Source organism: Lissotriton vulgaris, chromosome 11 (assembly GCF_964263255.1).
Source record: "Lissotriton vulgaris chromosome 11, aLisVul1.2, whole genome shotgun sequence".
Taxonomy (NCBI): domain Eukaryota; kingdom Metazoa; phylum Chordata; class Amphibia; order Caudata; family Salamandridae; genus Lissotriton; species Lissotriton vulgaris.
The window spans coordinates 51,803,285-51,829,513 of record NC_141699.1 but is presented as its reverse complement, the minus strand read 5'-3'; positions in this window follow the sequence as shown (position 1 = coordinate 51,829,513).

Genomic DNA, 26,229 nt, shown 5'->3' with positions numbered 1-26,229 from the left:
CATACATTAACAAAATCTGAGGACTTAGTACAATTGTCTCTGCCTTAATTAAATCGAGACTGAATTCAATATTGTCTGTAGTGCTAATGCGCAACTGGTATCAAGTTGTAAACTCTACTGACCGCACTGTAGATCAAAAGCTGTAGTCAGCACAGATATCGACAAAGAATGTTATCACTTATTTTAACAAAGTCTGAGGACATAGAGTAGAATTGTCTCTGCCTTACATAAATCAAGGCTAAAATCAATGCTGTCTGTAGTGTAGATTCGAAGCTGAATTCAAGGTGTGAACCCTGCTGTCCGAAGTGTAGATCAAAGGCAGTAGTTGATACAGACAAATGTCTGCTGTGCTCTTGCGCTGAGATCACAACGGGCCTGTATCAAGGAGACACGTGGTCATGGCAGCAGCCACGTGGTAGGGTGAGGTCCTTCACTGTGACGGAGTCTCTTTTCTTTGCAGAGGTGAACTACGCCAAAGGCGTAGCCTAATTATTTATATTCTTACGCTGACTTTGCGTACATTGAACTGGCCCACTCCGCTTCTGCTTCAAAGGGGAGGAGCACAGCTACATGACCAAAATATTCCCTAGTGTCCGAGATAATATGGTTGCGTCAACTATGCAGTACACCACTCGTATCAATAGTATATCTACACACTGAAAAGTTTTTGGTTTGTATAATGAATTGTGTATAGCATATCACCAGTAGTCTTGGGATTGTGTAAATTATTGTTGATGTGTGAGTTCCATCCCTTATACATAGTTGGTTGCCACATCTCTGAACATTGAGGTAGCGTGCTGTTGTGGGGATATATAATTTTAGGATGGTCCGTTGTCCTGTTTTGCGCTGCCTCTGAGGTAGTAGAGGGGGAGGGTTTAGGAGGGGTGTTGTACTAGTGGTGGCCCTGGGTATTGTGATTTTGTTGGGTGTCGGAAGTGTATAATTAGTACCTCTATCATAAATTCCTCTTTAAATATGGGTGTGAGTTGGATGTAATTCACGCAGTACATAGTCGACGTCCTTACACTAGTTAAATGTTGATGTTAATTTGTTAGTGGTAAGTGGAACTATTGCCTTTTTTTAGGTAGCATTGCAGATTTGGCTTCTTTTGAAAATATGGTGAAGTGGTGAACATTATAATTAGGATATGTCATTTAAAAAAGCTTTGAAGTTCATTGAAAAAAACATAGGTTTCAGGCAGGTTATAATTAGTAATTATCATTTAAAACACCTTGGAAATTCACTGAAAAAACATAGGTTTCAAGCAGATTATAGTTAGGAAGTATCCTTTAAAAGGCCTTAGAAATTAATTGAAAAAACATAGGTTTCAGGGGTGTTATAGTTAGCTGGACATTTCAGTCATACAAAACCATTGAAATGTCTGTGTTACAGTTAGTTGTACTAACTGTAACTCTCGCACCCGCAATTCACTGGTGATGATGTCACATATTACATCATTCCTGACATGGTCAGAGACATCACTGATGACATCTCAAATTACATCACTGATGACATCACTGATGACATCATCCACGTGACAACCAGATACACCTCATCATAAACTAGTATAACCTTTCATCACTCACTGTAAAATACAGAGCATCATATTTGAATCCATTGACACAGCAATACAAGTATCTAAAAATTCACTCAGTGATTCCTAGATCTACACACACATCTAATCAATTATCTATAGATTTGCTCATACACGTTGTCAATTATCAATAGAACACTATCAAATGCACTTATACACTTATATTAACATTACACAACAGCACACATCCTATTCAGTTATGCAGTCATCCTACTCACTTTTAAAAACAATGTATCCTATTTACTTTTACTCAGCTACACACTTATACAAATAGCACTTAATTTATTCATAGAGATAGTAAGTCATACGTAGTGTGTTATGAAATCACTATTACAATTATACAGTTAACTATACAGTTACTCATGCAATCAATGTGTTTATGTACATTTATTTTTATAAAACAACGGTCACATACTCTGTCTTTTATTTTTTCTACTTTGTTGGACAAGTACCATTGAGAAAAGTTTTTTCTCATCACCACGACCCTAAAGATATTCAGTCACCTAAACAAGTAATATAACACGTAATCTTAACCTAATATACATACTGAATTAACTCTTCACATATTTTTGGGCAGTCACAGATACCCCACCGAAGCACACACACATTCACTCTCCATTACAAATAATCAGTTAACTACGTAATAACTAATATAGTCTTTCACATAGCCAGTAACCAACTGGTACAGCACTTTACACAACAACTGAAAAAGTAATACAGATATTCTCACAGTTTAGTCACTATCTAATATATTTAGTGAGACACTCTAAATTAGTCAAGCAAACAGTCAATCACACTGCTACTAAATCCTCTATCCAGATAATTGTATATGCACTCATTCTTCAACACAGATTGCTATATATATATAATACATATTTAAATAACAAACAAAACCACGTTCACTGGATGATGTCATCAGTGATGTCATTTGGGATGTCATTAGTGATGTCACTGATCATGGCATGAATGATGCAATATGTGACATCATCATCAGGGGAATGCGGGCGCGAGAGTTATACTTAGTACAAATAACTATAACGGAGGAATTTCAATGGTTTTGTATGAGTGAAATGTCCGGCTAACTATAACACCCCTGAAACCTATGTTTTTTTCAATGAATTTCTAAGTGTTTTTTTAACCCCTTGCATGCGGCAGGAATTCCCCACCCATGCTAACTCCGCCTTGCGCGGGCGGAGTCATGACGGAACGGTTCCGTCATCAGCACAGCTCACCCGTAGCTGATGTCGGAACCGCTCCGTCATCAGCATGCAAGGGGTTAAAGGATAATTCCTAATTATAAACTGCTTGAAACCTATGGTTTATATATATATATATATTACCTACTGGCGGTCGCCAGTAGGTTTTTATAGTTAGGACCTATTTTTCATAGGAAATCCGCTACATTCTATTTGGAATAACTTTGGCGCCGGTTGACAAATCTTTGTTAAATTCTCAAAACTGCTCGGGCGTTCCGGTCCGTTCCTATCCTGAAAGTCTCGGGTGGTTCATCAAGCGGGAGCCGAGAAAAAAGGGGGGTCCCAATACGTGTTTTCCCCATGCAATTTTCCATAGGAACCTTTAGTTGCAGCTTCAGCTCCAACTGCTGAACGCAATTACTCAAAATTTGGCAAAGAGGTAGCCCTTGGTTAAGACTCGTGCCTTTTGGTTAAATGGTTTAAATCTATTTAGTAGTTTTTTAGATATTAAAGGAAACAAATTCATATATATCTGGGTGGAGCCTAACAACACATCTCATTGTGAGATCTTATTGGCTGTCAGCACTTCATCCAAGAATTGTTGGCAGCCATCTTGGTACCAATATACATGATAGCACCTTAATAAAAAGCATTGCGGTTAATAGAAGGTTTTAAGACTTTATTTACCTTATAAATAATTTGTTGATGGTACCATACTCATTTTAGGAATTGTGGTGTGCTCTAAGGTGATTTTGCCATGTGAAAAAGCCTTCTGCTGGGATATCATGAATCATGTTTGAGAGAAAATTATTTCCTCTTGCTTTTCCCACAGAGGTTTGGAAGGTGATCTATAAGCTAAACTGAGAGCATATTTTCTGTAAATTCACAATATCTTTCTCAGTCATGTGAGAATGAAGTCTGACATTCTCAGTAAAACGTACATTCAACATCTACTTTCAGTACCCGCAGCAGACTTCCCTAGTGAGCAGTAGCTTTACTTCAGTGATCTAATGAGCAACCAGAGTGCAAAACACTGAAAGTATTTCCTATTGAGAAGTCTGTAATTCTGAGTAAAGCGTACATCCAACAAGGGCAGAGACTGTCAGCTGATTCCTTTGTGTTCTACTGCAGCTTTCCAGAGTGTTCTAAAGAACAACAAGAGCGCTAACAGTCCTACTTATTACAAAGGTATTGCACACCTGAAGCCATCTTGATTGGAATAAAGTGGTAACACTTAAAACATTTAATTTGTAAAGGAACAAAATGAAGGGCTTCATTTAGCCATAGAAATTATGATTAGTGCTGCAGAAAGTAAAATTAGGGCACATTTTGACTTCTCAAATCCTCTTCTATTTCATTAAATAAGTATTACATTCAGACTGTAACATGCTCTTTGAATACCAGCTGCAGACTTCCCTGGTGAGCAGTAGCTTTACTACAGTGATCTAATAAGCAACTAGAGTGCTAACATACAGAATTCATCTGAATGCCCTCTTGATGGAACCAAAGTAAACATGCATTGAAAATGCAATTGGTCTCGCCCTCGTTTAAGTTAAAGCATTTCTGTTTGTAATTATGTGGATTTTTAACTTTGTGTTTTTCAAAATGTCATGTACATAACATGCATATGTATGCATCTATGTATATGTATGTGTATGCATGCATTTATATTTGTATTTATATTGATATGCAGATTATATATATGTTTATATATGTATGTATATATATGCACTCATACATATATATAAATCAATCAATCAATCATGACATTTATATAGCGCACTACTCACCCGGAGGGTCTCAAGGCGCTTGGGGAGGGGGGTCCGCTACTGCTCGAATATATATGCATGTATATATGTGCATATGTGTATGTGTAGAGAGAGGTAGAGAGGCTAGAGGTGTAGCGGTAGAGGTAGAGAGGTAGAGGTAGAGAGGTAGAGGGAGAGAGTTAGAGAGTATTAGAGAGAGAAGTAGAGAGTAGAGAGTGAGTAATAGAGAGTATACAGTAGAGAGTGAGTAGTAGAGAGAGTAGCAGAGAGTGAGTTGTAAAGAGTAGTAGAGTGAGTAGTAGAGAGTGGTAGAGAGTGAGTAGTAGAGAGTAGTAGACAGTGAGTAGTAGAGTGAGTAGTAGAAAGTAGTAAAGAGTGAGTAGTAGAGAGTAGTAGAGAGTGAGTAGTAGGGAGAGATTAGAAGAGAGTGAGTAGTAGAGAGTGAGTAGCAGAGAGAGTAGTATAGAGTGAGTAGTAGAGAAGAGTAGAGAGAGAGTAGTAGAGAGAGAGTAGTAGAGAATGAGTAGTAGAGAGTGACTAGTAGAGAGTGAGTAGTAGAGTGAGTAGTAGAGAGTGAGTAGTAGCAAGTACTAGAGAGTAGTAGAGAGAGAGTAGTAGAGAGTGAGTAGTAGAGAGAAGTAGATAGTGAGTTGTAGAGAGTGAGTAGTAGAGAGAGAGTAGTAGATAGTGAGTAGTAGAGAGTAGTCGAGAGTAAGTAGTAGAGAGTAGTAGAGAGTAAGTAGTAGAGAGTGAGTAGTAAAGAGAGTAGTAGAGTAGTAGAGAGTGAGTAATAGAGTGTGAGTAGTAGAGAGTAGTGGAGTAGTAGAGAGTGAGTAGTAAAGCGTAGTAGAGAGAGAGTAGTAGAGAGAGTAATACAGTAGTAGAGAGTGAGTAGTAGAGAGAGTAATACAGTAGTAGAGAGTGAGTAATAGAGTGTGAGTAGAAGAGAGTAGTGGAGTAGTAGAGAGTGAGTAGTAAAGAGTAGTAGAGAGTGAGTAGTAGAGAGAGTAGTGGAGAGTGAGTAGTAGAGTGAGTAGTAGAGAGTAGTAGAGAGTGAGTAGTAGAGAGAGTAGTAGAGATTGAGTAGTAGATAGAGTAGTAGAGAGTAGTAGAGAGTGAGTTGTAAAGAGTGAGCAGTACAGAGAGAGTTGTAGAGAGTGAGTAGTAGAGAGTAAGTAGTAGAGAGTAGTAGAGAGTGAGTAGTAGAGAGAGTAGTAGAGATTGAGTAGTAGATAGAGTAGTAGAGAGTGAGTAGTAGCGAGTGAGTAGTAGAGAGAGAGTTGTAGAGTAGTAGAGAGTGAGTCATAGAGAGTGAGTAGTAGAGAGTAGTGGAGTAGTAGATAGTAAGCAGTAAAGAGTAGTAGAGAGTGAGTAGTAGAGTGAGTAGTAGAGAGTGAACAGTAGAGTGAGTAGTAGAGAGTAGTAGAGAGCAAGTAGTTGAGAGCAAGTATTCGAGAGTGTGTAGCAGAGAGTGAGTAGTAGAGAGTAGTAGGGAGTAAGTAGCAGAGAGAGTACTAGAGAGTGAGTAGTAGAGAGAGTAGTAGAGAGTGAGTAGTAGAGAGTGAGTAGTGGAGAGTGAGTAGTAGAGAGTAGTAGAGAGCAAGTAGTAGAGAGTGAGTAGGAGAGAGAGAGTGGTAGAGAGTTGTAGAGAGTAGTAGAGTGAGTAGTACCGAATAGTAGAGAATGGGTATTAGAGAGAGTAGTAGAGAGTAGTAGAGAAGAAGAGAGTGAGTAGTACAGAGTGAGTAGTACAGAGTGAGAAATAGAGAGAGTAGTAGAGAGTAGTAGAGTAGTAGAGAGTGAGTAGTAGAGAGTGAGTAGAAGAGAGCAGTAGAGCGAAAATAGTAGAGAGTGAGCAGTGGAGAGTAAGTAGTTGAGAGCATTAGAGAGCGAGTAGGAGAGAGTGAGTAGTAGACAGTGAATAGTAGTGACTGAATATAAGAGATTGAGTAGTAGAGAGAGAGTGGTAGAGAGTGAGTAGTAGAGAATAGTAGAGTGAGTAGTAGAGAGAGAGTAGTAGAGACTAGTAGAGTGTATTAGAGAGTAGTAGAGTGAGTAGAAGAGAGTATTAGAGAGTGAGTAGTAGAGAGTAGTAGAGAGAAGTAAAGAGTGAGAAGTAGTGAGTGAGTAGTAGAGAGTAGTAGCGAGTGAGTAGTAGAGAGTGAGTAGTAGAGAGAGAAGCAGAGAGTAGTAGTAGAGAGTGAGTAGTAGAGAAGTAGAGAGTGAGTAGTAGAGAGTAGTAGAGTCGTAGAGAGTGAGTAGTAGAGAGTAGTAGAGAGTGAGTAGTAGAGAGTAGTAGAGTAGTAGAGAGTGAGTAGTGGAGAGTTAGTTGTAGAGAGATAGTAGTAGAGAGTAGTAGTAGAGATTGAGTACTAGAGAGTGAGTAGTAGAGAGTGAGTAGTAGAGAGTAGTAGAGTAGTAGAGAGTGAGTAGTGGAGAGTTAGTTGTAGAGAGATAGTAGTAGAGAGTAGTAGTAGAGATTGAGTACTAGAGAGTGAGTAGTAGAGAGTGAGTAGTAAAGAGTGAGTAGTAAAGAGAGAGTAGAAGAGAGTGAGCAGTAGAGTAGTAGAGAGTAGTCAGTCCGTGTCAGTCAGTCAGTGTCAGTCAGTCAGTCAGTATCAGTCAATCAGTGTTTGTCAGTGTCAGTCAGTCTGTGTCAGTCAATCAGTGTCAGTCAGTGTCAATCAGTCAGTGTCAGTCAGTCAGTCAGTCAGTGTCAGTCAGTCAGTGTCAGCTAGAGCAGCTATGCTGACCTGGTTCTCTGACTCTAAAGCAGCTCTGCTGACCTGGTTCTCTCCCTCTAAAGCAGCTCCACCTACCTGGTTTCTCTGGCTCTACAGCAGCTCTGCTGACCTGGTTCTTAGGCTCTAGAGCAGCTCTGCTGACCTGGTTCTCTGGCTCTAAAACAGCTCTGCTGACCTGGTTCTCTTCCTCTAAAGCAGTGCTGCTGACCTGGTTTCTCTGGCTCTACAGCTGGTCTGCTGACCTGGTTCTCTCTCTCCAAAGCAGCTCTACTGATCTGGTTTCTCTGGCTCTACAGCAGTCCTGCTGACCTGGTTCTCTGGCTCTAAAGCAGCTCTGCTGACCCGGGTCTATCGCTCTAAAGAAGCTGTGCTGACCTGGTTCTCTGGCTCTTCGACAGCTCTGCTGACCAGTTCTCTGGCTCTAGAGCAGCTCTGCTGACCCAGTTCAATGGCTCTAAAGCAGTTCTGCTGACCTGGTTCTCTGGCTCTAGAGCAGCTCTGTTGGCCTGGTCTCTTCGCTTTAAAGCAGCTCTGCTGGCCTGGTTCTTTCCCTCTAAAGCAGCCTTGCTGACCTAGTTCTCTCCCTCAAGAGCAGCTCTACTGACCTGGTTCTCTCCCTCTAAAGCAGCTCTACTGATCTGGTTTCTCTGTCTCTCCAGCAGCCCTTCTGACCTGGTTCTCTGGCTCTAAAGCAGCTCTGCTGACCCTGGTCCACGGCTCTAAGGAAGCTCTGCTGACCTGGTTCTCTGGCTCTACAACAGCTCTGCTGACCGGTTCTCTGGCTCTAAAGCAGCTCTGCTGACCCGGTTCAATAGCTCTAAAGCATTTCTGCTGACCTGGTTCTCTGGCTCAAATTCATATCTACTGACCTGGTTTCCCTTGTTCTATGGCAGCTCTGCTGACCTGGTTCTCTGGTTCTAGAGCAGCTCTGCTGACCTGGTTCACAGGCTCTAGAGCAGCTCTGCTGACCTGGATCTCTGGCTCTAAAGCAGCTCTGCTGACCTGGTTCTCTGGCTCAAAGCAGCTCTGCTGACCTGGTTCTCTCCCTCTAAAGCAGCTCTACTGACCTGGTTTCTCTGGCTCTACAGCAGCTCTGCTGACCTGGTTCTTAGTCTCTAGAGCAGCTCTGCTGACCTGGTTCTCTGGCTCTAAAACAGCTCTGCTGACCTGGTTCTCTTCCTCTAAAGCAGTTCTGCTGACCTTGTTTCTCTGGCTCTACATCTGGTCTGCTGACCTGGTTTCTCTGCCTCTACAGCAGCTCTGCCAACCTGGGTCTTAGGCTCTTAGCAACTCTGCTGACCTGGTTCTCTGGCTCTAAAACAGCTCTGCTGACCTGGTTCTCTCCCTGTAAAGCAGTTCTGCTGACCTAGTTTCTCTGGCTCTACAGCTGGTCTGCTGACCTGTTTCACTGGCTCTAGAGCAGCTCTGCTGACCTACTTCTTAGGCTATAGAACAGCTCTGTTGATCTGGTTCTCTGGCTCTACAGCAGCTCTACTGCTGGCTCTAAAGCAGCTCTGCTGACCCGGTTCTATGGCTCTAAAGCAGTTCTGCTGACATGGTTCTCTGGCTCTAGAGAAGCTCTGCTGACCTAGTTCTCTCCCTCTGGAGCAGCTCTGCTGACCTGGTTCTCTCACTGTAAAGCAGCTCTACTGACCTGGTTTCTCTGGCTCTACAGCAGCTCTGCTGACCTGGTTCTCTGGCTCTAAAGCAGCTCTGATGACCTGGTTCTCTGGCTCTACAACAGCTCTGTTGACCGGTTCTCTGGCTCTAAAGCAGCTCTGCTGACCTGTTCAATGGCTCTAAAGCAGTTCTGCTGACCTGGTTCTCTGGCTCTAGAGCAGCTCTATTGGCCTTGTCCGTTGGCTCTAAAGCAGCTCTGCTTGCCTGGTTCTCTCCCTCTAGAGCAGCTCTGCTGACCTGGTTCTCTCACTCTAAATTAGCTCTACTGACCTGGTTTCTCTGGCTCTATGGCAGCTCTGCTGACCTGATTCTCTGGTTCTAGAGCAGCCCTGCTGACCTGGTTCTATGGCTCTAAAGCAGCTCTGCTGACATGGTACTCTGGCTCTAGAGCTGCTCTGCTGACCTGGTTCTCTGGCTCTAAAGCAGCTTTGTTGACCTGGTTCTCTCCCTCTATTGAAGCTCTGCTGACCTGGTTTCTCTGGCTATAGAGCAGCTCTGCTGACCTGGTTCTCTCCCTCTAAAGCAGCTCTGCTGGCCTGGTTCTCTGGCTCTACAACAGCTCTGCTGACCTGGTTCTCTGGCTCTAGAGCAGCTCTGTTGGCCTGGTCCGTTGGCTCTAAAGCAGCTCTGCTTGCCTGGTTCTCTCCCTCTAGAGCAGCTCTGCTGACCTGGTTCTCTCACTCTAAATCAGCTCTACTGACCTGGTTTCTCTGGCTCTATGGCAGCTCTGCTGACCTGGTTCTCTGGTTTTAGAGCAGCTCTGCTCGCCTGGTTATATGGCTCTAAAGCAGCTCTGCTGACATGGTACTCTGGCTCTAGAGCAGCTCTGCTGACATTGGTTCTCTGGCTCTAAAGCAGCTCTGTTGACCTGGTTCTCTCCCTCTATTGAAGCTCTGCTGACCTGGTTTCTCTGGCTCTAAAGCAGCTCTGCTGACCTGGTTCTCTCCCTCTAAAGCAGCTCTGCTGGCCTGGTTCTTTGCCTCCAGAGCATCTCTGCTGACCTGGTTCTCTGTCTCTAGAGCAGCTTTGCTGACCTGGTTTCTCTGGCTCTAAAGCAGCTCTGCTTACCTGGTTCTCTCCCTCTAAATCAGCTCTGCTGACCTGGTATCTGCCTCTACAGCAGCTCTGCTGACCTGGTTCTATGGCTCTAGGAAGCTCTGCTGACCTGGTTCTCTGGCTCTAAATCAGCTCTGCTGACCTGGTTCTCTGCCTCTACAGCAGCTCTGCTAACCTGGTTCTATGGCTCTAGAGCAGCTCTGCTAACCTGGTTCTCTGGCTCTAGAGCAGCTCTGCTGACCTGGATCTCAGGCTCATAAGCAGCTCTGCTGACCTGGTTCTCTCCCTCTAAAGCAGTTCTGCTGACCTGGTTCTCTGGCTCTAGAGCATCTCTGTTGGCCTGGTCCCTTGGCTCTAAAGCAGCTCTGCTGACCTGGTTCTCGCACTCTAAATCAGCTCTACAGACCTGGTTTCTCTGGCTCTATGGCAGCTGTGCTGACCTGGTTTTCTGGCTCTAAAGCAGCTCTGCTGACCTGGTTCTCTCCCTCTAAAGCTGTTCTGCTGACCTGGTTCTCTGCCTCTAGAGCAGCTCTGCTGACCTGGTTCTCTGGCTTTAAGGAAGCTCTGCAGACCTGGTTTCTCTGGCTCTACAGCAGCTCTGCTGACCTGGTTCTCGGCATCTAGAGCAGCTCTGCTGACCTGGGTCTCCGGAGCAGTTCTACTGACCTGTGTCTCTGGTTCTGGAGCAGCTCTGCTGACCTGCTTCGTAGGCTCAAGAGCAGCTCTGCTGACCTGTTTCTCTGGCTCTACAATGGCTCTGCTGACCTAGTTGTCTGGCTCTAAAGCAGCTCTGCTGACTGTTTTTCTGACTTTACAGCAGCTCTTCTGACCTGGTTCAATGGCTCTAAAGCAGCTCTGCTGACCTGGTTCTTTGGATCTACAGCAGCTCTGCTGACATGGGTCTCTGGCTCTACAACGACGGCTCTGCTGACCTGGTTCTCTGGCTCTAAAGTAGCTCTGCTGACCTGTTCAATGGCTCTGTCCACTCCTACAATCATCCTGACAGAAGCATGTCCTTATTTAATCACTCTTCTGAAACATAAGTGCCTTTGAACTTATCCTGTTGTCAATTACTAGCACTCTAGGAACCCAGTCACTGTCTATTCACTTGCAGAATGACTCAGGCATTGAGACAAGCAGTGGTACAGTCAAATGTGCACAATATATGCGGTCCCTGAACCCCCTGCAGACTACTGAGTCAGTCCTGCAAAAGTCCAGGTAATAGTCATGCTTGCAATGAATCACACCACAAGTCTGTGTCTACTCCTACAATCATCCTGACAGAAGCATGTCCTTATCTAATCCCTCTGCTGAAACATAAGTGCTTATAAAATTACCCTGCTGTCAACTACTAGCAGTCTAGGAACCCATTTACTGTCTATGCACTTGCAGAATGACTCAGGCATTAAGACAATACCTAAGCACTTATAAACCAACAGAGCACTCTGTTTGCAGCACTTTCATCATTCTAGTTACTAGTGATGTTCTTATAGAATGACCTAGGCACCAACACAAGTACACGTACAATATTCTGTGCACAATCCCTACAAACCTCTAAGCAGATACATACTATTGGTACACTAAGATACTAAGCCTAAGATACCTCCTGTCAGTCTCATGCAGTCCGTCAATCAGCCATACAGCACTATGTTCTTTTTGTATCACTCTTCCAATACCTAGGCAATTATGGGGCAGATTTACAAGCCCCCTGCGCCACCAGTACATCACTTCTTGTAACATAGTGATGGCGCTGGGGACTCCTCCATATTTACAACGAGAGGAAACGCCACCCTGCATGGCTTTTTCTCTCCTTGAAAATACAGCGCATTTAAACGCAGCACTTGCATTGAAGGGGCGTTCCATGGGTGCTGCTGTGTCTGTTCCCATACAACACCCATGGAATAACACATCTCAAGGCTTACGAGAAAGTGTAAATCTGTAGATACGTGTTAATGGTGACCCACCCTAGAGGTGGTGTAGCGAGGCACAACAAGGAGAAATGTTTTCATTTCTCCTCGTTTTTTCCTCTTTCAATGCATGCTGCATTCCACAGCACACATTGGAGGAGGAAAATGCCTATAGTGATTGTTTTTGTGCAGCAAGTAGTCCCTTCCTACACAAAAACAATCTCCCCACAACACAGATATCCTTGCACCATGGTGCAAGGGTGCCTGTGTCATTGCATGGCTGCAGCATGTGTGTTAGTGCAGAGGGAGCACAGAATTGCGACATATTCATGTAAATATGTAACATCCCTGTGCTTCAGAAGTGCCACAGCGCGGTGCAGCTAAAGGGCTTGCAGTGTCTTTTTTTCTTTGTCCTCATTTGCCATAACCTCCATCCACAGAGACTAGCCAACCACTATGCTTGTCAACCTTAAGAAACATGGAGATTTTTCATCTTTCATGTCCTTTCCCTGGCACGATTATTTATTTAGCGGGAGACCAAGCCTCAAAAGTGGAAGCGGAGAAATGCTCCAGCCAACGGTGTTCAACCTGACGGACCCGAGATATTTTTTCGAATGGGGCCACGTCCCAAGGTCCCTAGAGCATAGTCGGCATAATCATAGGACCCGGGGGAAAAAAAGAAAAACGGAAATCCTTTCTCCAGTTAATTAACAAATCCCAAAAGACAGATTTCTTTTACTACACGATCTGGCCAAATCCGTCTTTGAGGTTTCATACAACAACGTTAACCAGCCTGCATGCGATGGAGCATTAGAGTCCACCCAATGTTTACATATTTGTTGTCTCGCCAGAATGATAGAATAAAAACGGGAAGTCTTTGCCTGGCCGGTTACACTTTCTTCCAATCCAAATATAATTAGTGGAAGAGTGATATTCAAAGATATGCTTAAGATCGATTCCAGGGTATCCTTTACTTCTTCCCAAAAGAGCGTAATAGCAGGACAATCCTTAAACATGTGAATGTCTGAAGCTGCCACAAGATTACACTTATTACACTTCTTTCCTGGGAGAAATTTAGACAGTCTTAGGGGTGATAGATAAGCACGGTGCAAAGTGAACAAAGGGTTACTCCTTAACCAGGCTGGTTTCACTATTCTATGAAGGAAAGTGAAGGATCTCGTCCATAGATTCTCACACTGAATGGCCAACTCTTTCCCCCATAGCTCATCTGGAAAAGTTAAGTCCCCATCCGCCTCTTCCACTATACTCCAGTACTAGATTGCCACCTCTTTACCTCCCTCTCGCTTTTCCACCAATTGTTGTTCAAGGTAGCTATGTTTCCCAAATTGGGGGCCCCTCCTACTTACTGCTCGTGCCCAACTATCCAGCTGTATAATTTTGACCCTAAAAGGTGCCGGACCCACCCTGTCCCTCAACCCCTCCCAGTCCTGAACCTTCCCTTCAAACAGTAGCTCTCCTCATCTAAGTATCCCAGCCTCTTTTAGCGGGATTGCCAGACTGTCCTGCATACATGGTGGCTACCCTGGAGAATCCCACAACGGAGCAAAATTAGAATAGTAGTGTATCCCGACTTTCTTTTTTATCAGAACCCAATTTTTTATGGCAGACTGTAAGGTCTTTAGTCTCACTTTCTTAAAGTATTTCATGTTTCCGAACTTGAATAGAAATCCTTCCGGTGGAATATCCACTCCACACCATACACTACCATAATCCACACTCCAGAAGCACTCACGAGGCGGACCACCCCCCACCAGATCCAGCGGAGAAGACGACCAACCCCAAGCCCTCCCACATCCAACCCCTACTCTCCCTCAAGACAAACCACCCTCCACCCCCTAAACTCCACTGACCACCTCACCAAACCACAACCCAAGTAGTCGCCCAAACCCTATCAAACACCCTAATTAACCCAAGCACACACCACAACCAAAACATCCCCCAAACGCAACAACCCCTACACTCAAGAGGGGCCACACTGCCACCTCACCCGCATCGAAAACCAAATAGACACCATAATACAAGGCTTAAACCTTACCGTCACCAACCTCTCGACTGGACACAACCCCAGCCCCAAGACCAAGCCCTCACCCCCCTACACCCATACCCCCCCAGCCAAACTAACTCTCCTCTCCACTCCAACACACAGCCCCCCACCCCGCCCTTGGCCTGGAGACCCAACAGAGCGGCGAAAGCCATGACCTGGGAAGAGGCGCTTGAACTGGCCGCCTCTTACACCAGCCCCACCACCCTCCCTCCCCAGTCCTCTATTCAGGTAATTACCAGTCTTAGAAACGATAATCTCCCCCGCAAACCTCCGAGACCCCCGATCTCCCTCATCTCAATCCCTACCGTACCTATAAAAAAAGACTCTCCCGGGACCAACTGCCTGCTCATAAATTGCAGATCGGCCTCCAAACACTCCACAGAGCTAGCAGAGACCATCCTCAACCATAACATAGACATAGCATTCATCACGGAGACATGGCTCAACGACTCTTCACCACCTACTCTGGATATGCTTGTCCTACCAGGCTACTCCATCATCAATAAAGACAGGAAGAACCAAAAAAAAGGCGGAGGCGTGGCAATCATCCACAAATACGACCTCTCATCGGCCGAAACAGACGCTTTTGACTACAACTCCTTTGAATGCCTTACAACTAACATCAAAACCAGCGACAATGACTTAACGCAATGCCACCTACTATATCACCCCCCAGGTAACAACACCACTTTCACGGAACAACTTTCAAGCCTGATTGCCAACTGCTCTCTCAAAGAGTCCAACACTCTCATTCTAGGGGATCTTAATCTGCACTGGAATAACGAGAACAATGTCGCAATAAAATCCCTAAACGATCTTCTGCACTCCAACAACCTCTCCCAACACTGCACAGAAGAGACCCACTACAAAGAGGCGATCCTAGACACCATCATCGCCCGCCATGATGCAATCTCCATCGATCACATCCTCCCGGTAGATTGGTCTGACCACCACCTAATCCTATTCCAACTCTCCCCAGGGATCCAGTCTCGTCCCCTCATCGCAGCCCCCCCACATGGTCCAGGAACCTATCACAAATCAACACATTTGAACGAGAAGAAAGAATAGCCTCCTCCCTGCCAATCTCCACAGAAGGAGTCTCAGCCACTGAACTCACCTCACATTACAACACGACCACGTCCGACATCCTAAACCAACTGGCACCCCTAAAACAAAGAAAACAAAGGAACATCCCATCAAGAACATGGTTTAACAAGGACATCAACAAGGAAAGGAGACTTCTCAGAGCCACAGAGCGACTCTGGAGAAAGAACCCCTCCGCCATCCATCACAGGGAACTCAGGGAAGTTCGAAGCAGGTACAAAAATCATATCAACAGCGAAAAAACAAACTTCTTCTGCAATGTGCTTGACAAGGCAAAAAACAGACCCAGAGAACTCTTCGACATCATCAAAAAACAAACATCCAAGCCAACCACTGCCCTTGTACAACCCTCCAAAACTCTATGTGACAACTTCGTCAACTTCTTCAACGATAAAATAGCCAAGATCAAACTATCCCTAGACTTCAGCCCTCCCGCGTCGACCAACATCGATCCAACATCAACAGACACCACCTCCACAGACCCCACCGCTACCGCATGGTCCTCCTTCGACCTCGTCCATGAAGCCGAGAACCTCAATCTAATCTCATCCTCCAAACCCTCCTCCCACAACCTCGACCCCATTCCCTCCCAAATGGCCAAAGACCTCAAACTCACCCTTGCCCCACTCTGGTGTGAAATCATCAACAGCTCCCTAAAGACTGGCACTATCCTGGACTGTCTCAAAGTCGGCCAGGTGACTCCCCTCCTGAAGAAACCAGGCTTAGACCCCAATGACCTCAACATCTTCAGACCAGTCTCAAGTCTGCCTTTTCTAGCCAAAATCCTAGAAAAATGTGTATTACGCCAACTCAACAACCAGCTTGACAACATCAACCTTCTTGACCACAATCAATCAGGCTTCAGAAAAGGATACAGCACTGAAACCGCAATCCTGAACATAGTAGATGACATCCGCAAATCCCTTGACATGGATCAGTGCTGCCTACTCATCCTCCTAGACCTGTCAGCGGCCTTCGACACGGTTGACCACAAGCTCCTCTTCAAGGCCCTCAAGGAAAGAGTTGGTGCAAACGATGTAGTCCTGCAATGGTTTGACTCCTTCTTTCAGAACCGCTTCCAAAGAGTCAAAATAAAATCCTTCACATCCGACCCTCTCCCCGTGACCAGAGGGATTCCCCAAGGATCCGTTCTCTCTCCTCAACTGTTTAACATATACATGGTACCCCTCACCATCATACTGAAGAAAGCCAACATCCCCTTCCATCTCTACGCAGATGACACACAGATATACATAGAAACCACCTCATTCAACGACATTCTAAGGCTCAACAACAGTCTCAAAGAAATCCAAGCCTGGCTTGGGACGAACCACCTCAAACTCAATCAAGAAAAAAACGAATTCCTCCTCATCTCCAACAAGGACGACAACCCCCAAATCACGGAATGGGTGAAAGCTATTGACGCTCTCAATGGAAATCTCACTCTGACTAACTTAGTAAAATCTCTGGGAATCACCCTTGACCAAAAACTTTCAATGACAAATCACATTAAGAACTCTGCAAAGAGCGCCTTCCTCAATCTGAAGCTCCTCAACAAAATCAAACCTCACATCCTGCAGAGGGATCTCCAACTAGCCACCCAATCTCTGGTGCTGTCCAGACTGGACAATCGAATCGCAACTTTATCAGGCACATCCCTATCACACCTAGCACCAATGAAAACCACCCTCAATGCAGCTGCCAGAATGGTCTCAGGGGCAAAGAAATTTGACCACATATCCCCCGCACTCAAAGACTTAAAATGTCTCCCAATGGAAATGCGCGCCAGCTTCAGAACAGCCTGTCTTACACACAAAGCCTTGAACACAGGGAAACCGGAATACCTAGCCTCCAAGCTCAAGAAAGCAGGCCAATCCAAAAACCGCAGAAGTTCAAACTCCCTACTACTGATCCCCCTGAAAACTCGGAAACAAAAAACCGCAACTCGCTCGTTTGCCGGCAACACCCCAAAAATGTGGAACTCCATCCCAGTGGACATCAAGACTACCCCTTCCTTTCCAGATTTCAAGAGGCACCTGAAAATCCTCTACCTCAACCGTGCATTCCCGAACTCTACCTCAGCAGCCCACCCTGCAACTATGACTACCTCAAAGTCACTACCTCAAACACGCCCCTCAGGCGCCAAATAACAATGTTAATCCTTGAACTTGCATGAATCTTTTTCTTGATATACTGTTCTACACTTGTTCCCTCCAGTTCGATTGTAAAGCGCTCCGATACCCTTCGGGTCTGGCCAGCGCTATAGAAAACTCCAAAAATAAATTAAAAAAATTAAATAAATTAGTTATGCAAACCCTTAGAAAGGCCTTCATGGCGTCCCAGACTGTATTGATCTCTGCCGAGTCCAGATTTAATTCCCAAAAAAACTTCGCCTCTGATAACAAAAAGTTGGTTTCCTCCACCTCCAAAAGAATCGTGCGGTCAAAAGACCAAGAGGAGTCTTTTTTATATTTACCCATTTGAAGATCAAATTCACTTGCCGAATGGTCCGACATATGGGAGGGAAGGTAAGCCAACCCCTTTAACAAGTCTCTTAACCGCATGCGCGCTAGCGGTTTTCCCGCTGAGTGCTGAGATTTCAAAAATCCCGCGTTACATGACAAGGCCAACTCGTCACACGCACAGCGCAGGTAACGCCCATGATGAGTTGACCTTGTCACACGCATCGAAGGGGTTAAAGAATAACTAAAAAGGGTGTAGTCAATTCTTGACTTGTGTTTGTACTTGAGGTTTTGGAAGGAAACCCCCAATTTGTTTCCTGCCCTTTCCCTCCATATGTTAGCTAACCCTAGATGTTCCATTATATCTAACAGGGCCAACCTTGATTTAGATGGTATAAGCGCTCTTGATTTGGAAGACTTATCTAACAGAGGAGTAAGTACTATGTTAAAATCTCCGACCCTTATAACTGGATCCTGAGACAGTATAAGGTGGTTCTGAATTGTTTTCAAGTAGGAGGGGTCATCCTGGTTTTGCCATAATACTCCACATGTGTCAAAAACATGCCCTCCACTAAAATTCTCGAAATTCGCCATCTCCCGCTGCCGTCCTCCTTACATTCCAGAACTTGAGCTTTTTCAGATTTTTAAAAAAAAATCAGAATCCCTATTATATTTGCTGTTTGGTCTGTACATATAAACTTATCTACCCATTTCTGTTTCCTTAGCATCTCACAGACCTCCGCTTTAGTTGAATGCATCTCCTGAATGACAATGGCCTGCGCGGAGAGTCTCTCAAATATTGTAAAATGTTGTACCTTCTACTCCTTACTCGCAGGCCATTGACATTGCAGGATAAAAATTTTAGAGGGATCATCTATTTTTTACCTTTTCCCCCTGACATAAGGACATCTTTACAGAGAGTTGGAATTTAACCCTCATTTGGCAATAAGGGTTTGCGAAACAAACCAACCATCTAACTTTTATGAGGTCTGACTCCTGAGGAATTTTATTGTTTTTCCCGCTACCCTACTGCCCCCCCTTCTCCCCTCCCACCCCTAGAAAACCCCTCCTTCCTTACACTAGCCAGATGTGCGGCCAGTTTTACGTCCCCCTCCCATCCCACACACCTCCTACCCTACTGTGCTACCTGTTTTCTAATAGTGAATAATATTGCATAATAGATGCCGGTTTATCCCTTACTAAACAAACTGCAAAAAGAGAGAAAAAATGAAAAATAAACACTAACTCTCTTACCTGTAGATATCAATATACACCTATTAAGTCAGCTAGAGCAGTATTCCATATCTGGTATCTCTTTATCTCTCCATCTCTCCCCCCCCTATACACCTATACACTCTGCTATCCATGAAAATAGGTACTAGGATTACTATGATAATCAATACAGGGTTCCTATCTTGAACCGATTTAATGCCTTCCACTCTCAGGGAGACCTTGAGGGAGTGGATTGACTTTGTGTCTCTGTTAGTTACAACCCGTCTGTATTACAAAGTGGGATAGTACACAGGGAACAGATGAAGGTAGCTCCTGTTTTGTAACCGCTGCACGGGATATATCAAATTCATTTACAGCTGATATAGCTAGGGTAACTGATGTGGCTGAGCCTTATTTAGGGCAACAAGTGGTAGATAATGTTCCCCTGAAATACAGTGGCCCAGATAAAGTTTACCCCATAACAACCTGCGAACCTACCCAAGGGCCAAAAATTACCCCGAGAGATGACACTAAATCAAATTCAGTTGCACTGAAGCCAGTCCTGTGGCTCTCCCAGAAAAAGCCTTAGCTGCACGTGTGATGGCCCCCACTGAATTGATGACCTCTAAATTCAATGTAATCTCTTGGAACATCGCTGGGTTAGCAGGCAAAATTAGCGACCCGACCTGTGTAGCCTTTATAAGATCTTTGTCAGTAGTATGTTTTCAAGAGACATGGTTTGTTGTGATATGGCCGGGATGCCCGCCACCCCCTCTCAACACAATCCCCAAGGATGGGTGAAGTCGGACACAAGTTTGAACTTTTGGAAGGCGGGAGGGAGTCACCCTCCCGGCCGTATTTATTAAAATATGAAACAAAATTTAAAACATTAAATAAAAGTTTCATAATTATGTACAATTTTACATTTATTACATTTCGATGAAGACATGTTCTTTGGCTAACCTTAACAGATCTCTAATACAAAGGTTTCCTAGCTGAGTCTAACATCCTGCAAATGCAAACATTCTAAATTAAAATTGTACATCCTAGCATTAAGGGCCAACGGCAAGGTCTTAACCGGTGTCAGATCCCTACTACCAAAACTCTCGCCCTCACCGTGTGAGTGGCGCATACGCAGAGGACTCTACCCTCGTTGCCAACGGTAACTTCACTTGTCGTGGTGGGGGCCCCTTTTCCACTCGACGCCATCTTAAAGGTCGTCCGAGTTCCCGTGTGAGGTATCTGTAGGAAGGACAGCGTGGACTCCCCCCATCCCCACACTCTCTATCCGCCGTCGCGGATATCCGGCCCCCGGGAAATTAGTAGGAGGGGCATCTAGCCGCCTCCCCCCCTTGGAGGGGCCTATGGCCGTCTCCCCCTAGGCGACCCATCCTTAGTGGGTGCCGCCTCCCCTCGGGCGCTCCCATCCATTGTGGGTGGCGCCCCCCTCTAGGGACCTTGAAATTACTGCTCACCGATCATGACCTTACCGCCCGACCAAAATAAATACGACAGTTGTTTACCTACTAAAGGGAAAAAATTCTGACATCCTCGATGCATCATCGACTGCTCACTCCTACCAAGAAAAACATTATCCTACAGGCAGAAGCACATACTTATCATAAACATTCCTTTACTTTTCTACAATGGAAAAAAGGCCTACTCAGCAAAACTTTATTTAAAACAAACATTGCCATAAGGGGCTGGTGGGTGGGTCAAAATTGCTGCTTGTTCCGTCGAGGGCTCACAAGCAATGAGTGGGTGCAGCCTTCAGAGCACAGGAACAAGAGGACGCTTCTTCGGATTCCTGCTCTATTTATTCTTCTGCGGGAGGGCGTGTACCCTCCTCCGGTACGCCCACTGGGCGTGGTCTTCGGTGTAGGTGTCTAGGACAACCCCTCTTGGGCGGGAAAAGGCGTGCCCCGGCTACGCCGCTTCGGGCATACCAGCCGGGCCACGCCCCCCGCCCAAAATGGTTTCCCCGGGGGATCGGGGCACCCAACCATACGTTCGGGGGGACCGAGTGGTCGCCCCTTTCCATATGGCCGGGATGCCCGCCACCCCCTCTCAACACAATCTCCAAAGATGGGTGAAGTCGGACACAAGTTTGAACTTTTGGAAGGCGGGAGGGAGTCACCCTCCCAGCCGTATTTATTAAAATATGATACAAAATTTAAAACATTAAATAAAAGTTTCATAATTATGTACAATTTTACATTTATTACATTTCGATGAAGACATGTTCTTTGGCTAACCTTAACAGATCTCTAATACAAAGGTTTCCTAGCCGAGTCTAACATCCTGCAAATGCAAACATTCTAAATTAAAATTGTACATCCTAGCATTAAGGGCCAACAGCAAGGTCTTAACCGGTGTAAAATCCCTACTACCAAAACTCTCGCCCTCACCGTGTGAGTGGCGCATGCGCAGAGGACTCTACCCTCGTTGCCAACTGTAACTTCCCTTGTCGTGGTGGGGGCCCCTTTTCCACTCGACGCCATCTTAAAGGTCGTCCGAGTTCCCGTGTGAGGTATCTGTAGGAAGGACAGCGTGGACTCCCCCCATCGCCACACTCTCTATCCGCCGTCGCGGAAATCCGGCCCCCGGGAAATTAGTAGGAGGGGCATCTAGCCACCTCCCCCCCTAGGAGGGGCCTATGGCCGTCTCTCCCTAGGCGACCCATCCTTAGTGGGTGTCGCCTCCCCGTGGGAGGGGCCAATGGCCGCCTCCCCTCGGGCGCTCCCATCCATTGTGGGTGGCGCCCCCCTCTAGGGATCTTGAAATTACTGCTCACCGATCATGACCTTACCGCCACAGGCTGGATAGTTGACCGACTATCCGGCCCCCCAACTCCTCCTAAAGGTCATGCTTCCTCAAACCCCTTAGCCATGCTATGAAGTCTCCTATGAGTAAATCATTCCCCTCCCTGGACAGGTGAACCCCATCATTCAGATTCATGAGATCACCCCGAATACACCCGTGAGGAATGCTATGCAACTGCGAAGAGCGAAACAATTTACCAATTTTATTATTAACCCTTTTCACCGAATGGTTCAGTGCTGACACTGAAAGGCCCCCCCGCCATACCTTCCTGGGAATCATGTGGGACCAGGCAATCGTGCACCCCGGGATTCTTTTAGCCAACCAGCTAACAGCAGACAAAATTCGTTCGAACAATACTCGTCTACCCAGTGTCACCAAGTCATTGCCCCCCAGGTGTACTATGACTACAGATGGCGGTGACCTTTTCCGCCCTATGAGACCCTCAACAAATGATTCGAATTGGTCAAAACAGAGCCCGCCCTTCCCATGGAAGGCCACTCTGTACCCGTATTCCCCAGCTGCGTGAGTCGTGTCACCTGCTTTGAATACATCCCCGGCGCGCCTCACATATGAGTGGCCCACGACCCATACCACTCTCTCTCCAGACGGTGATCCTTGACCGCTGGTCTCCTGGTGCTGGGTCGACTGCACATTCCGCCCCGCGTGACAGGCTCGCGAAACTGTAATTCAAACAAAAGACAAGAAGCGTGAGTGCATGTCAATTGATCTTTTCAACATGTGCAATCGCACATACCTTTTGAAGCAATTCGAGGACCATCGTCCCAACTGTTTCACTTCCTCCGCACTCTGACCCCTGGCTGTAGCCTCAGTCGCAGCCCCTATCCTAAAGGAGTGGGTCCCAAAATCGCACGGGTCCATGCCCGCAGCAGCGATTGTCAGTGCTATCACCCTCTGGAACTGAAACCTCGTCAGTGGGGTGCCATCCTTGTGCCTCAGCAAACCCCCCCCCCCATGTAGCCGCCCTTAGTGCCAAGTATTCCTGAATACACTTTATTGGGCACGTGGGGGACCCTCGCGCGCGCTGCACGACAACACTATTCCCCATAGCCCCCTGGTCGGTCTTGGACCTGGCTATCGAGACCACCATCGAATCACCCCTAATTTGGACGTGATCCCTGCACAAGCCTCCCTCAACGTCTTTCTTATTCCTTGCAACCAGTTCGCTCACCCGCATAGCCCCATGGAATGCCAATGCGAAAGCTGCCCGGAACAGAACTGCTTCGAAATGGGAGGAGCACGTCTCGTCTAGCTTCGCTACCAGTAGAGACAACCTGTGTAAGCCAATCGGGCGTCTCACATCTTGCTTGCGACCCTCGAGGCACTGCCAGCCGCGAAGGGCCTTCTTAACCAGAAAGGAACCCGTTGGGTCTCTTATGCCATGCACCTGTGCCATGAATGAAATGGCTGCCCTATGCCTACTGGCTGTTGCCGCTGATCGGCCTTCTCTGTGCAGCGCTACCAGGAACCCCAGGAAGGATTCCTCCTGACCCCAGCTCTGACTCCCTGTTGGACCCAAAAATGTGCAATAGGAACGAAACGCTCCTTCGTATGCCTTCCTTGTCCTGGGGGCTAAGCTGGCTGCCACGAGGTCTTGTAATCCGGGGCACCGATTAGCCATAGTGCTTCGGGGAATGGTGCCGCCACTAGGTCCGCTGTAGGTAGATAACCCCTGAACGCCTGCATATGTGAATGAGAGAGTGCATCAGCTGCATGATTCAGTACGCCTGGCACATGTTTCGCCCTGAACTGTACATTCAGTCTCATGCAAAGCAGCACAACTTCTTTCAACAATCTCAAGATCCGTTTGCAGCGTGCTGCCTGTTGGTTAATGCATTCGACCACAGTCATATTATCAGACCAAAACACCACTGAGCGGTCCCTGAAGTCGTCAGGCCATGCCATCAGAGCAACCCAAATGGGGAATAACTCCAAGAACCCAATGTTACCTGTGAGACCGCTGGAGTGCCACCAAGCCGGCCATGTTTGCGCCGACCATCGATTACCTAAGATGGCGCCAAATCCCACGCTCCCCGCTGAGTCAGTCCACAGGCCTAGTTCATCTGAAGACGCTGGCGGCTTGTTCCACACGACTCGACCGTTGAAGTCCGCCAGAAATGCCAACCAAATGCGCATATCCTGGCGAACCTCTGCCGACAGTCTTGTCTGGTGGTGCCCCTTTTTGAGACCGACCATAGCTTGTGCAATAGAGCGTGAGAAGGGGCGGGCCATTGGTATTACCCTCAAAGCAAAGTTAAGCTGACCCACTGTTTGCTGTAACTGGTGCAGGGTTACTTTCTCCTTGCGCAGGCATTGTGTCAAGGAAGCCCTAAACTTGGCCACCTTTTCCATTGGTAAACGGAAACATCCCTCCACAGAATCGAGCTCAATTCCCAGAAACTCCAGTGAACTAGATGGTCCAACCGTCTTACCTGGTGCCAATGGGACTCCAAACTCCCTCATGAGGATGCAGAAGTCATGCAGCGCCTGCGCACATCTCGTATCGCCGGCTGCTCCCAAGAACAGGAAGTCATCAAGATAGTGCATAACATGCCTATGCCCTGTGGCCTCGGTGAATGCCCACTCTAAAAAACAACTGAACATTTCAAAATAGGCACAAGAAATGGAGCAACCCATAGGCATGCATTTATCCATGTAATAACTCCCTTGAAATGCAAAACCTAGCAAGCGCTGGACCTGTGGGTGTACCGGGAGCAACCGGAACGCCGATTCGATATCTGATTTCGCCATCAGCGCCCCGGGGCCCAGGCGATTTAACATGGCCACGGCATCATCGAACGATGCGTACCGTACCGAACAGACTTCTGGGTCAATGGCCTCGTTCACCGAGGAACCCCTAGGAGCAGACAGGTTATGAATAAGTCTAAACTCTCCCGGGTCTTTCTTCGGGACAACCCCTACCGGGGAACAGATGAACTCCGCCACTGGCAGGCGATGGAAAGGCCCTGCCACTCGCCCGAAGCTGACTTCTTTTGCTATTTTCTTCTCTGCCACGCTTGGGTTGTGCTGTACCGATCAATGGTTTTTACAGAAGGAGTCCCCCCAAAAATCCCCCGCCGGGATGTGGAAGCCATGTGAGAATCCGTTCCTCAACACCCCAGCGGATACATGATCAGAGTATCTGTTCAACCAAGGAGTCATAGCCATGAGATCAACGGGTGTAGGCAATCGGTCACAACGTTCTACCTCACTCCTGCTTAGAGCCTCCTCTTCCTCCCGTCCCGTTATTCTTAGATTTACATGAACTCTCCTGGTGTGACTAGTTCCCACAGCCCGCACATACATGCTTGAACCTACATGTTCCCTGCGGTCTGTTACAGTTGCCTCGATTGAAGCCCCAACAGACCCCCCGCTTTCCGCCATTCCCCTGGTCTTAGGCTGGTAATCCCCACCGGTGCCCGCTCGAAAGGGCACCGCGGGCTTTTGGCGGACGACCCCCGACCCACTCCCGCCTGGCGAGGACGTACCTGCCGCCCCTGGCAGGAGCTGCTTGTGCCATGACACCGAGTCCAGGCAATCCCAAGTCAAAGTAGCATCATATTCTTTCGCTTTCCGGAATTTCATGTCATAACCTTTCCATTCCTCCCCCTGTTCAACATAGAGTAAAAATCCATAATACGATTTTGATAGCAAGTCAACTCAGTCATCACCTCGGGTTTACGTTCCCCCATAACTGCAGTAAATATAGAAAATGCCTTAACCCAATTCGTTACTGTCTCATCCACCCTGAATTCCGCCATCTTGGCGTGCCAGACGCTCGGGTGCCACAAATCCTTCTGGGTTTTAGCATACTCCATCTCGCGATGGTCAGTTAATAAGGAAAACATGTTAACATATTTGTCCCCCCATATTAACTCTTTCGTGGCCAAAGGGATGTGCTGTGCCACCTTCTCCCACCTCAAGGGTAATGAACCCTCCCCCACCATTGGCAATGCGAGCTTACCCGGTTCGGCCGTTGTTCCCGACGTTTTCTCGTGACCAACTGCAGGTCCTACTGGTGCTACCTGTGGGGAAACAAGAGGAACATTCGCCTTTGCAACATCTCTCGACTGCCGCAATTGCTCGATTAGTAGTCTGGCCTCCTCGGCCAGATCTCCAGGGGCCACTGCCCTCCCTGCTTTCTTCTTGAGCCATGCTGCCAACTGGATGGCCAATTCGGGAGGCATATCCTCATCATTATCTGGAGTAATTACAACCGGGATCGGCTGCCCCATACCAGGATTTGGTACTGGGTTGTCTACCGGCATGAGGGGGGCGACTGGGGGTACCTCTGGGACCGGGACCTCCCCCGAAACTGCCCTCTTCTTGACCCATTTCCCTCTACCCTCAGGGACGACTCCCGGCAAGGCCAGGCCTATTACCTTCTTAGGGTGACCCGGGTTGCTCAGTGCAGCCAGCTGTTTTTTGACCTCTGTCAAACCTCTACCGATCGATTGGACTTGTCCGAGTTTTCGATCCATGCAAGCCATCCGGTTCGATAATAGGCGTAACACCTTGACCGTCTCGGAACTCTTTCCTGCTTTCTTGCCGGCCATGATGTCGAGTATTCTGCTCCCAGCCGATCGACGAGGTTCCGGA